A 13,034-nucleotide genomic window follows, 5' to 3' on the forward strand; every position below is an offset into this window, starting at 1 on the left:
GTGCACAAAGTGACACACATCAAAAAGATTTGAGTCACAATAAAAGTTCGAGTGTAAAAAGAAAGTATTCTATCTGGTATTTGAACAGTGGTGCTGTAGTGCAAGTTATGAGCACATACATCTTTTTTGAATAGGTACAATAAGATATGTACTTTGTTCAGCCTTTGCACATGTCAGTGGACAGCCTCTATACTGCAGGGGTGTGCATTTTAAACTTTGTTAGTAAAATCTATGCTTTATTGAAGTAATAACTCATTGATGTTTTTTTTAGTACATTTTAGTTTTTTTTTATTTAATCATCGCTTATTGATATAATGGCTTTGAAAATATATATATAAATGAATGAGTATTCGACAAACATCGTATTGTTTTTTTATTATTACGTTTTGATGTATAGCAATATTTCACTTGATTTTTTGCAGATTTTTAATGGCAAAACACATATAATACAAATTTTTGATTCCTTGGCCAAATATAAAAGTATTGATGCTAATGACATGAACATCCTTTGGTAAGTATCACCAGCACACCTGTAAAATTATTATTATCAATAATTGTACAATAATAGTATAACCACTGTGGTATATTTATCAGAATTGTTCCGTTGTTTTTTATAATTCAGTAATGTTTTCAAGAACATATGGGATCTTCAACAGTGGAAAATAGAATACCCAATACAATGGAAACAGACAGACAGTGAGAGTTGTGGTGTATTTGTCTGCACTGTAAGTTTACATAAATAACTTTATTAATTGTCTATTATTCATTTCCATGGATACACAACAGCATATTTTTTTCTTCAATTATTAGGCAGCTGATGTTGTCAGTCGGGGTATCTTAATGTCATACGAAGAATTATCTGCAAATAATATGCAGCACCTAAGAAGATACCATGCTTCAAAACTCATGTTGATTCTTCGAAAGCAGGCATGAAAATGTATTCATTAATTAGATAATGAATACTAATAAAATATTTAAATTTTTTCCTAGTGTAATAATACAATTTTTTTAAAGAATTTGGTTAACATCATACATCCAAATTTGATGTGTGTACACATAATATTTATTTCACTGATTATTGTTGAATAAAAAAGCGCATTTTATGTGGCAGGTGAGAAAATGAAATGTTACTTTGTGTAAAATAAATGCAAAGGACATACTATACGTCAGTTGAATGGTGGATATGAGATCATCAACTGTACTCAAGAGTTATAATCATATTTGGTATTGGAATGTCACTTCTTAATTAGGAGAAACTTGCCCCATGCATCAGCTTCTCTTGAGAATAAAATGTCATACTATGTAGCTCTGCATTATTTGTCCTCCTGTTACAATACAATTGATAAACATTATGACTTTTCTTTTCTTTTCAAAACATGCATTGGTTCAACAAAATATGATAGTATTCAAATGCAGCTGAATGTTTAAAGCCATGATGTGAACATATGTCAAATCCACTTATCACAATTTATCAAAGTAAAATGTCAACAAAAATCATTTTTGGATCTAACTGTAGCTCTGTCTGAGTTTGAAGTTGTGGATTGAGTGACAATGATTCTATTGTTACATCAACAGCAGATTTAAAATAAAGTATCATACAAAATAATAAATTACATTACATTAGGTACAATTATCAAAGTTTTTTAGATGTGTTTAGATTATTTTGTGACATGACTTATCAATTTTATGTTAGTATTTTATGTAGTTACTTGTAAGTTAAATTAGCAATCAATTATTGTTGTTAATGTCTTACCTTTAAAAATTTCATTTTCAAATAAATTATGAAGTACTCTTTTTTTGTTCAAACGCCAATCTTGTCAGTCACAATTTCCTGAGAACGGTTCTTGATATTTTGTTGTGAATTGTTACTCCCATGTCAAAACATTTTATCATGCCAAAATAGAGCACATAGGCATTTATGTCCGCATGTAGTGTGGCACCATATGCTATTGTACTCACTACATTTTTTTACCATTAAAGAGAATAGTTTGTCTTTGGCAGAAAACCATTTCAATGACAGCAAAATAAGAGAAAGTTAAGTGCATGCTTTCATAAGTGCAAACTATGTGAACAAATACCATTGGGGAAAGCAGCGTTACTCATAGTGTAAATCACAGCTATACACTAACCGCACTGAACATAAACATTTAAAAGTATATTGATCTTTTATAGGGCATTAAGAAGGAGAAGGTAGCCCCACTTTCCAAAGAGAGTGGTCTGAAAACCGAACAGTTATTGCAAAAAGAAGAGACTGCAGGAGCAGAGCAAAGTGTTGTCCAAAACAGGGAGACAGGAAAGAGCCTAGTTCGAGGAATCAATGGCACAGAATGCATTGCAGCAAAAGAGATGGTCTGCCTATACCAAGAGAGTACTGATTTAAAAAAAAAGTAAGTTAAGTAACGTCTGTTAATAATATAGCTATATATTATATAAATGTTAGTTTGTGACAGTGACTAGTACTTGTATGTGTACACAAATAAAAACGTGCAATTAAAATAATAATAGTTTTTTACAGGGGAATGCATGCAAGAGAATCTATAGTGATCTTGAATTATGTTATAAATATGTAGCTTCCGTCCTAAGCTTGAAAAAAAAATAAAGCACGCTTCGAATTTTTATTTCCATTTTGTTTATGTTGTTCTGAGTTTTGAGATTTGGAGATAATGTTAACAAGTACCGGGGGCCATATTCACAAGGAGGTTTATCTCTGCTTTTTTGGCTTTAAAAGCCAAGAAAGCGGAGATAAAATTATCTCCCTATTAGCAAGCTGTCGCTAACACCAGTTAGCGACAGCTAATAGGAAATAGCGGCCATCTTCAAACCCGCTTTGCATGTCAGTGATATTTATCACTAATGACATGCAAAGTGGGCGTGCCAAGATGTTAGTGACTGGAAACATCGCTATCTCCTATTACCAACTTTTTGAGATATTAGTGCAAAGCAAGGAATATCTCCAAAAGCGAACACCTTTCCAGGAGCAGTTCTTAGCCATGTTATCCAATGGGAGTTTGATAACATGGCTAAGAGAATTAGCTTGGTAATGCATGAATATCGCTGACTTTTCAGCCATATTCATGCATTGCGGCCATTTTTTATCGCATTTGCGATAAACCTTGGTAATACCAAGGTTTATCTGCGCTAAAAATCGCCGCCGCCCGGCGATACATTTTTTGTCTCTAACCAAGCAATAGCGATAATTATCGCTATTGCTTGTGAATATGCCCCTCAATGCCTGGAAAAGTGATGTAAAAGATGGACATTGTATTTTAAAAATGTTATAGTCACTGTAGTAAATGTGTTCTCAAAATATATTTGCATCAACAGGTCACTATATCCCAAAGAACAAAAACTAGAATGGATAGAGTGCGAAAAGTGCAAACAGTGGTTACATTCAGACTGTGCAGATGTGCCAATTACAGAACAGTTTGTTGACACTCCATTTTATTGCGGATGCCACAAAAAATTTCCAATCGCATTGGACAGGTAAATATACAGTTTAATATTGAATATATGTAATTATTTAACCTGCTTATTGAAATTGAAGGTGCAAAACTATGAGTCACAGTAAACTTGGATTATTGAAAAGGTAGTTTGTACTGCATACCTACACATTTATATTTAATGAATGATTCAAGTGATATCTTTACTGTTCCTATTACCATGTTTGCATGGTGAAATCCATAATAAATGATTAGGTGTAGATATATCTTCCTATATAATTGGACAATACATTGAAGGAAAATATGAGCAATGGAAACTTCGGAAAAGTAAGTAGTGATACTTGAAATTCCCACATTTGAAGTACAATCGAAGTCACCAGTTGAGGTTAAAGAAGAAACATTATGATTAATAGTTGAGGTTTAGAGGTAGGATGTTCTGCGAAAAGTAAAACATGCAAGACGTTGAGGCTAAAAACTGTTAGGTAGGACAATTGCTACATTTAAACAAACTTAAATGTATGCACATAAATTATTTGTCATTCAGCAGCATTCGAGAATTACTCACATGAATCTATAAGTGACATAATTGGTATTGTGTATTCTTAGAAATCTTCTTAGCTTTTAGAAATGTTAGTCAATACTTCACAATAAACAAGTCTTTATGAGATGATTTATTTTCCTTTTATAAAAAAAGAGCACTATGTAATTCACAACAAGAAAATTTTATATTTAAATTTTGTCACATAATTATTGAATTTGTGGTTAAGAAATGCACAAGAAGAATTCCACAAATTCTGAATCTGTTGATGGCATTGATTGTAATGATGTTGAATTTTTAAAATATGATGATAATTGAAAATATTAAAAAAAGATTTTATGGGATAGGCATTATTGTATTAAAAATAATACTGAATAAGTATTACTGTAAAAAGACTCATACATAGACATTAATTATATTCAATGGTTATGTTTTTCAAAATAAAAGGTTAAAGTGTCAGACAATCGAATAATATGAATTTATTAATTTGTAGGCTTAAAAAAACCTTGGAAGACAGAAGCATTGTGAATTTACTTACTGAAGATGAGATAAAGGCTAGTATAAGATAATGAGTATTTCTATGATTTTTACATTTTGTTCGTTTAAAACATGTATTCATTAACACCAATGTACTGAAGGGAAATACCTTCAGCAATTATATGTATTATGTTCAAGAGCCATGACATAAAGCAAGGTGGCATGTTGTTTGAAAATTTGTAAAAATGTTGAAAAAAACTTATCTTTATTCATTTCTATCTTCTCTGAAAAAATGTTTTTATTACTTACTTTACTAAGTAATTATGTACCTTCTAGTGATATAGCAACTTTTTTTAAAAAAACCAGTTTACTTAATGACATAGTTTGGTCATATGCATTTTTTAATTAGTTGACAGTGTTCTCTCAATTTAATGTACTCAAACTCATGGTCAGGCTTCCAAATGAGAACCTGGCGATAATTATTAGCGGAACATGTGGAATGGGGTTAAGTATATAGCAATGTAATTGAGTCTTAAAATAAATCGAGGCCTGAGATAATTGAAGAAAAAATTAGTAACTAAATAAGGAAATAATGTGAAGTACTTTGGTGAATATCATAAAAGAGCATGTTTTTGACTCATGAAGTAATAAACAAAATGTACTACAAGACCCAGAGTTAAAAAGGTTTGATGCAAGCCCATGGTCACAAATTACACGTCTATTTAGAATCAATATTTCGTAATATTAATATAGTACTAATAACAATCTATAAAATGCTATTTAGTGTGTTAGCCTTGCACTTTGTATCAGTACATTGAGTTTGACCCACATGTCGATATTTCATTTATGTGCCTACTAAGAGAGTGTCGGGTGGGTTTTCGTAGGGGTGGAGGGTGGGACCGGTTGTGGTTGTTAGTTTGTTCCAGTACATCGACCAAATGAAAAATCGAATTCACTATGTTTCTATATATGCTTGGAGCAACCGCATACATATACCAACGGAATTTACACTGAGATTACATGAATGAAGTTGTATGCTATTACTGCTCTCAAAACTATGCTAATAAACAGATTTTAAAAAAAAATGCTATTTACAAACATAATTGTCAACTGTAACCTAACCTATTCTTTCCTCTGGGGAGGTCTCTGTCCAACTGCGGAGGGTGCATCAACTGTCATACAGTGTAAATGTATGAGAAATTTGATATATTACTGAATGATTCTATTACGTTGTGTAATCATTAATATAGTAACATACCATGCAGGATGTCTACAAATAGCAACATTTTTAAATTGTAATTAGTATCTGGGTGCCTGGTGAAATTTCATTGATATTCCTTCAACACAGCTTATATAAGCAGTTACTAACTTAGATTGAGTTACAACAAATTTAATATGTGTATATTAAACATAAAAGTGACTCCTACTTAACAGAAAATATAAAGGAGACAATTGGTATATAGTTGCGACCTCCTTGGCTGAGGAGTGAGTGGGGTAAAATTAAACTTACATTTACACCGTCCGGGTCCAGCATATTCTCTGCTCCTGACCCTGGCAGTAACATGAACCAAAATCAGGCAGTCAGAGTCCCTTCAATAAAGCAATCATAGTACTCCAAGCAGCATTTTGATTGTTGCAGAAGTCGCCAAGCCAGCGGCTTATAGAGAGGCCATGTTCTACATGCTGCCTTGCAGCATGCATGGAGCAGGACAGAGTGTGCATGACTAGTTTGGGTAGCCCCAGGGGGCTGAAAAAACAGTCTTTGCACATTAAGTATTGCTCAGGCACACCGCTCCTCCCCTTCCTTTTGCAGAGCCCACTCCGCCCACCCATCCGCAGGCAAAAATAAATAAATTGATAATAAAACAAAGCTATTACCATTTTATGTTTCTGCTTCTAGAACTGTGTGAAAGCAGTAAGGCAAGACTACTCCTCCCTAGTAGAGGAGCTCCCTCTGTTAAAGTAAGCATACATTTTCATCAGGACTGATACACAAAACCTTTGATATGATTATATGTAGAATGTTTCTGCCAAATACCTGGTTTACTCTTGAGTTACATGTATAAGTTGTCTTACTCCTAACATACTCCAAGTGTGTGAAAGTCAAGAGTAACTTAGTTCTTTATTTTTTGAGCTTGTGCTCATATTAAAGAAAGTTGATTTTTTTCAAGTCTTTTCAATAAGTACAATGAAGTAGAGCTGACTGTATTTATAATGTATAGTTGGTTAGTTAAAGACAGCTGACAACAAAACTTTAGGACATTCTCTGCTACTTGCTAAATGATAATACGGTCAAATTTGAGAAACATTGATTTGTCTAATTGTTGATTTGTTTTTTATCGTTAATAGGAACATGCAAACAATATTATAAAGGGTAAAAAGAAATCAAATAGAATGTTCCTTTTTTCAAACCCTACATTTATGCCGAAATTAAAACAAGAATTAAATAGGAGGATGACAATATTCAATGAAAATGATGTGAGTAAAGTATTATCTTTATCAACCACACTTTGTAATTGAATTATTATATGAAACAACGTCGCTAATACCAATACTATAACTATTTTGTATTGCAGGCAAGAAGTCTAACGGAACAAATAAAGAAAGTTCTAAATTTTTCAATAATTAGCCGAAACACATCACTCATGATTGATGTGTTATTACCAGAGGTGAGAGTTTTCGGTAATGAAATGATCACTGCTTTTCTAAATTGTGAATTTAATAAACGAAATAAATAATTTAAAAGTGTGTTTAAAACTTATTTGTGGTTAAGTATAAGAAATATAAGTAAATGCATATAAAATGCAAATAAAAAGTAGTTACATTGTTAGCCCACACAAATGACAAATCTGAGGTGAAGAAGTTGATTTTAAGATGGGAAACGTTAGATTTTATAGCACCTCATGAAATGCAGACGTGTGAATTAAATAACGCATTAACATGTGGATTGAATTGCACCTTCATAAGCATTGTGCAAATTGTTTATATTTGTATTTACTGACAGAAATGTCATAAAATCTACATAAGAAAGTAAGATTAATACAATGAGAAGATATGAACGATTGAAGATGATATAATGGAGAAGGAGACCGCCCGCCATAAAGACATAGATCCAGTTGGGGGAATTAGGATGTGCCCGCCGCAGTGGCGGGCACACCCTTCAATTGTGCCCGCCGCAGTGGCGGGCACACCCTTCAATTTTAGCATTGTGGCGAGAGGCCTAGCCTGCTCGGGAAGAAGGGGCAGAACTTTACGCAACATGCGAAGCAGCATCATGCACGTGGACGTGATCTTGTTCACGTGCATGTCCAGCTTCAAATAGGGCCAAATATAACCACCAAGTTGCGAGCCGACTCGGCGGCTGACACAGTCTCGGGGAACAACGGGGGCCAGAAGTTCGCCAGGAGAACACGAGGAACCCGGTCCGAGGAGCAGTACAGTACCTCAGTCTTGGTACTGTTAAACTGCAACGAGTTAGAACTGAGCCAGTCAGCTGTGGCTGACATGTATCGATGGAAAGTCTCCAGTGGGACCGCGTTCTTCCCTTCCAGCAAAAAGACCAACTGGGTATCAATCACATAATTAAATGCCGAGATACCAAATGATTTAATTAGTTGGACCAGAGGGCGGAGGTAAAGGTTAAAGAGTATAGGGCTGATGGCAGAGCCCTGTGGCACCCCATGCCCCACTCTCCGCACCTCCGAGCTGAAAGGTGGTAACGCCACCACCTGATGCCGGTTGTCCCTTGCACTTGCCGTGACACCACACTCCTCCAGCCTCCTGATAAGGGTAGGATGGCTGACCGTTTCGAACGCGGCCAACATGTCGAGCAGCACCAAAAAGGCTGCCCGACCACTGTCGACCCGCGACCGCAAGTTGTCAAGCACGGTCACCAGCGCGGATTCCGTCCCATGTGCTGGGCGAAAGCCAAACTGTGCCTCATCAAACCAGATGTTTTCTTCCAGGAAGCCAGACAAGGAGCGGGTCACTAACTTCTCCATGATCTTAATGGGGAAGGGAAGAAAGGAAATGGGTCGGTAATTAGACAAGCAAGCGGGGTCCAAGGTGGATTTCTTAAGGAGAGGTGATACCACTGCCAGTTTCCAGCACTCCGGGAACGTTGCAATATCAAACGACTATAGACAGATGGAGTACAAGGGCTGGAAAAGTTCGTCCTGAAACACCTTCCAAAATTTAGGGGTGAGTGGATCAAGCGGGGAGCCAGATGACACCGTCTGTGCCAGACTACAGAACTCCTCAAAGTAGGGGATGGGAAAGCAGCTCAGCTGGGGTCGACTGGACACAACGTCCGGAGCTCCCAAGCTGAGAGCAAGACCCCTCAGCTGGGATCGACTGGACGAGTCCGCCGGAGATACCAAACTGAGGGCATGACCACTCAGCTGGGGTCGACTGGACGACACATCCGGAACTCCCAAACGGAGGGCAGGGCCACTCAGCCGGGGTCGACGGGGCGGTACGTCCAGAGCTCACAAACTGAGGGCAGGGCCACCCGGCTGGGGTCGACTGGGAGGCAAGTCCGGAGCTCCCAAACCGAGAGCAGGACCACACAGCTGGGGTCGACTGGGCGAGCCGTCCGGAGCTCCCGAACCGGGGGAGGAAGGTACTGGGCTCAGTAAACATTCCAAGATCTTAACGATCTTCTCCTCGAAGGCGCAGGCCAGGGAGTCGCACAAGACCTGCGACGCAGGAACATTATTGACCGTGCATGAAGGATGAGTCAGGTCCCTAACAATTTTAAACAGTGCTTGCAACTTGTTGGAAGCCTGATTCAAGGTGGCTTCCAGATAGGACGCCTTAGCCACCTTAATCTGTGTCTTATATTCCTGCAGGGACTGCCTAAAGATAGCCTTCGCCGAGTCAGAATACTGCTTCCTCCACGCCCTTTCGGCGCATTTGCAGCTAAGGTTTAACTGCCGCAGGGCGTTTGTATACCAGGGGCTCGACCGATTCAGCCTGCCCCTTGACCTACGGAGTGGCGCTACCTTGCCCAAAGAGTTCGAGATGGACTGACACAAGGTGGTATAGCTCTCTTCCACTGAGTCACTCAAACTGAAGTTGCCCGGTAGTAGTCTGGGCAGAGGCGAGGCTTTTAGGAGTCGAGACCAAGGTCTGCCCAACTTAGCCTGTCTAGATCCAGCTTCCACCGAGGAGTGATCCCCCAAATAGAGGGAGAAAGCAACCATCGAGTGATCCATCCAGTATTGACACAAGATGTCATCCACCGACACAAGTTGGGTGTCTGCGAAAACTAGGTCCAGAACGTGGCCCTTCCGATGTGTGGCTGACCGGACCAGCTGTTGCAGCTGGATGTCATTGCAGGCTTGGGACAGAGTGGAAAGCGCACTGTCCAGCGGGCCACCCGACCACAGGTTAAAATCCCCTAAGACCACTAGCTTAGAGGGGGTGTTAGAGAGGTTGTAAATCAGGTCAATGAAGTCAGGGAGGGAAGGTACATTGCCAGGCGGACGGTAGCACAAAACGCCCGAGCAAAAAGTCTTCTCGTGATTTTTAAGAGAAAACCCCATCAATTCAAAGCCCGACACCTCTCTAATCTTAAGCTGGGAGAGAGCTAGCATGTCTCAATAAATTAATCCAATCCCACCACCCCGGTTCTTCACACGAGGGGTATGGTTGATCTTAAACCCTGGAGGCTAGGCCAAAAACCCAGTTCAACCTCACAGTCCTCCCGCGTCCAGGTTTCCGTTAGAACCTGAACATCGAGCCCCGCGGACTCGATGAGGAAGGCGATGTCCGTGTGGTGCTTACAAAGGGACCGGACATTAAGCAGCCCATAGGAGAGGTGACAAGACATCTGAGAGGTGAATCTACATCTGAGATTGCTTTTTATGCATGTATGCTGTCATTGAGCATGGGGCTGTGAAAAAATGCCTTGAAATTTAAGAGGGATAAAACACATCTTCTGACTTAGAACCTTTGTCAATAACTGAAAATAGTAATTGATGCGCTTCTACTTTGAAATGGGCTTCTACACCGGCACTTAATCTGATATAGCACTGTCTTTCTTCATAAAATTTTAGTTGACTTTCTAAAAGCAAGTAAATTTAAATTTAGTGTCCTGTTTTTTCTTTTTGGCTTGCAAACCTGGGTATGAAACATAGTGCTACCATTCTTTCTCAGGTAAACTAATGCAATGCACTACATTTGGCTTCTTTCTTAAATGTTTGGCCCTGTTTGCAACATGTTCAGAAAAGGGCAGTTAAGACTCCACTTGCTGTAAATTGACACAACACGGTCACCCAGACATTGTCCACAGTTTACACTGTCCAGCATTAACTAAGATAAAATCCAAACCAATCTTTAATATCGGCTGATGCCCTGTTACTGGATGTTCCTCAAATTAAGTTTGCGCGTAAGGGAAGGAGATCATTAGCTTTTCAGAACCAACGAGGTATGTAAGACCATTGCACCTGCAGGTTGAGCACAATAACCTACAAATATTTAAGTTTCCGAAAACTGGTATGTTCAAAAAAGTAGTTGTGTCTATAGTCCAAGGCATTCTTTATTGTATATATTTTGTACAAATAGTTTTTCTCTACTAAAAAGGCACAAGCATCTTTCTGAAAAATGTCAAAGTAAAGATTATATACTTTTTTTTGTGACTATTGACAGGTAATTAGTACTAAATTGATGCAAAGAGTTTACATTTATATGTAATATTTTGCAAATATGTATTTAAAACAATTTTTATAAGGTTTACTTACCTGTTCCCAACCTAAAACCCAGGGATGCTAATTTGCATTAGCTATCCGGCAAATGCCAAGTCACTCCTTTGAATTTGAAAAGTGTGAAAACTTCTCACAGTGCAGTAAAAACGGACTTGCATGACCTTTTGTGATTACTGACAATTTTGTTGGTATTATGTTTACAATGGCATAATAAAGTTTAATACAGCTTAAATAAAGGCTTCCCCAAAGTAATTATTGGATAATGGAAGCTTTAAATGCCATATTGTTAGTAATCATGCTATATTTGTGGCCATTTATATCATATTTATGACTAATCTTGGAATAATAATGTCTATGACTGACATGTTGTGAAGGATGTTATCATTATGATGGACATACATTGAAAAGTTGTGTACCTGACAAAACAGTGGACTTTCTTGAATAAAGTAGTCATCTTGAGCATTATTGAATAAAAATCTGGCATGTGAAAAACTAAACCTGGTCAGGCCAAGCAGAAAGTTTTAATGAGATTAGTTTGCATTATGAGAATCACAAGCGGGCAAATAGGGGTTATACTTGAAAAATGTTTCTGAATTAAAAATGTAGTTTACTTTTATGCCAGAACATTATTTAATTTGATGTGTTTAACCGTTATAAGATGTTCATATTAAAAAAGAAATATAATGCATTGTTATTGAAAGGGATGAAAATATGAGTTGGTGTTTAGCCATCTTCTGTGATCAGGTGGCCAATATGAATATTTGGGCATGTGGTGCATGAAAATGTGGTTATACACTTATAAGGGTATTGGGAAAGTTTCCAAAAACATAAATGTGAACAAATTATTTACCCCTTCTCTTTACAAGACATACCTTAGAATTTGTGATTATTATGATAACTGCCAATAATTCATTACATGTCACCTAAATAGCATTTCATCTAAAACATATATCATTGCATAAAATAATATAAATTAAAATGTGCTATTTAACAGTGTATGCACATTAACCTGAAAGTATGTAGGGTTCGATTATTTAGCCAACGATGGTAAAACATTGAAAATTAAAATAACCAGGCATTTTCCATTCAGAAACACAAAAGGCAAACGGATGTCTTTGTATGTTTAAATTGGGTGTAATCAGACAACTTGTAACAGGTTCAAAACTTTAGGTAGGAAGGGTAATACTAAATATAGAACTGATGAAAGACAACAAAAGATAAGCAATATTTAAAATCTGAAATAGTTGTACATTTAAATGTGTCTTTTCGTATAACATGAAATAAAAATGTTTGCAAGAAAAGAATAAAAATTAAGAAGCTTATCTTATTAGAAAAAGCTAATTTGCAACATTTATTTTGCATGAAAGTTTTGAAAACAGAAAATAAGTGTACACACTTAACACCTGCTTCTTAATACATCTTAAAAATGTATAGTTCTGAAAAATAAAATAAAATAGAAAAGTAATTATTGTATGGAATGTTTATATGGTATGATTACTTTCCATGTAAGCTTATTAAGCTAAAAGTATGTTGCTTTAAAAGTCAATTTTTTCTCTTTGCAGATGACAATCAAAATTCTACAAAAACATGAAGATTTAAATAGATATGAAGCAGAACTTGTACTGATGAGAGGGGACTTCCTAGACTCCAATGCAGATGAAGTAGATGATGTTGAGACATTTGAAAAATTGAAAATGGGCGCACTGAAATACATTTTTTGAATGATTGCCTTGTTTATTAAAGTGAAAAATTTAATTGTAATTTTTTGACAAATTGAGTAAATTATTACATGTAACTTTAATAAAAAAAAATTTTTTTAATATTTATTGACTAAAATACAATATGTATAACTGTTTACTGAGGTTCAATTAT

General features: G+C 36.6%; 1 long non-coding RNA gene across 1 annotated transcript; it reads left to right on the top strand.

Annotated features, from left to right (window-relative positions):
- Nucleotides 1-2,336: 2,336 nt before the first annotated feature.
- Nucleotides 2,337-12,814, top strand: LOC147729967 (uncharacterized). The gene is made up of 4 exons (XR_015308564.1): nucleotides 2,337-2,387; nucleotides 3,325-3,483; nucleotides 7,032-7,124; nucleotides 12,725-12,814. It is a non-coding gene; the product is annotated as an uncharacterized LOC147729967 (long non-coding RNA).
- Nucleotides 12,815-13,034: the final 220 nt, after the last annotated feature.

The sequence above is a fragment of the Lissotriton vulgaris genome, chromosome 2_1 (assembly GCF_964263255.1).
Source record: "Lissotriton vulgaris chromosome 2_1, aLisVul1.2, whole genome shotgun sequence".
Classification (NCBI taxonomy): domain Eukaryota; kingdom Metazoa; phylum Chordata; class Amphibia; order Caudata; family Salamandridae; genus Lissotriton; species Lissotriton vulgaris.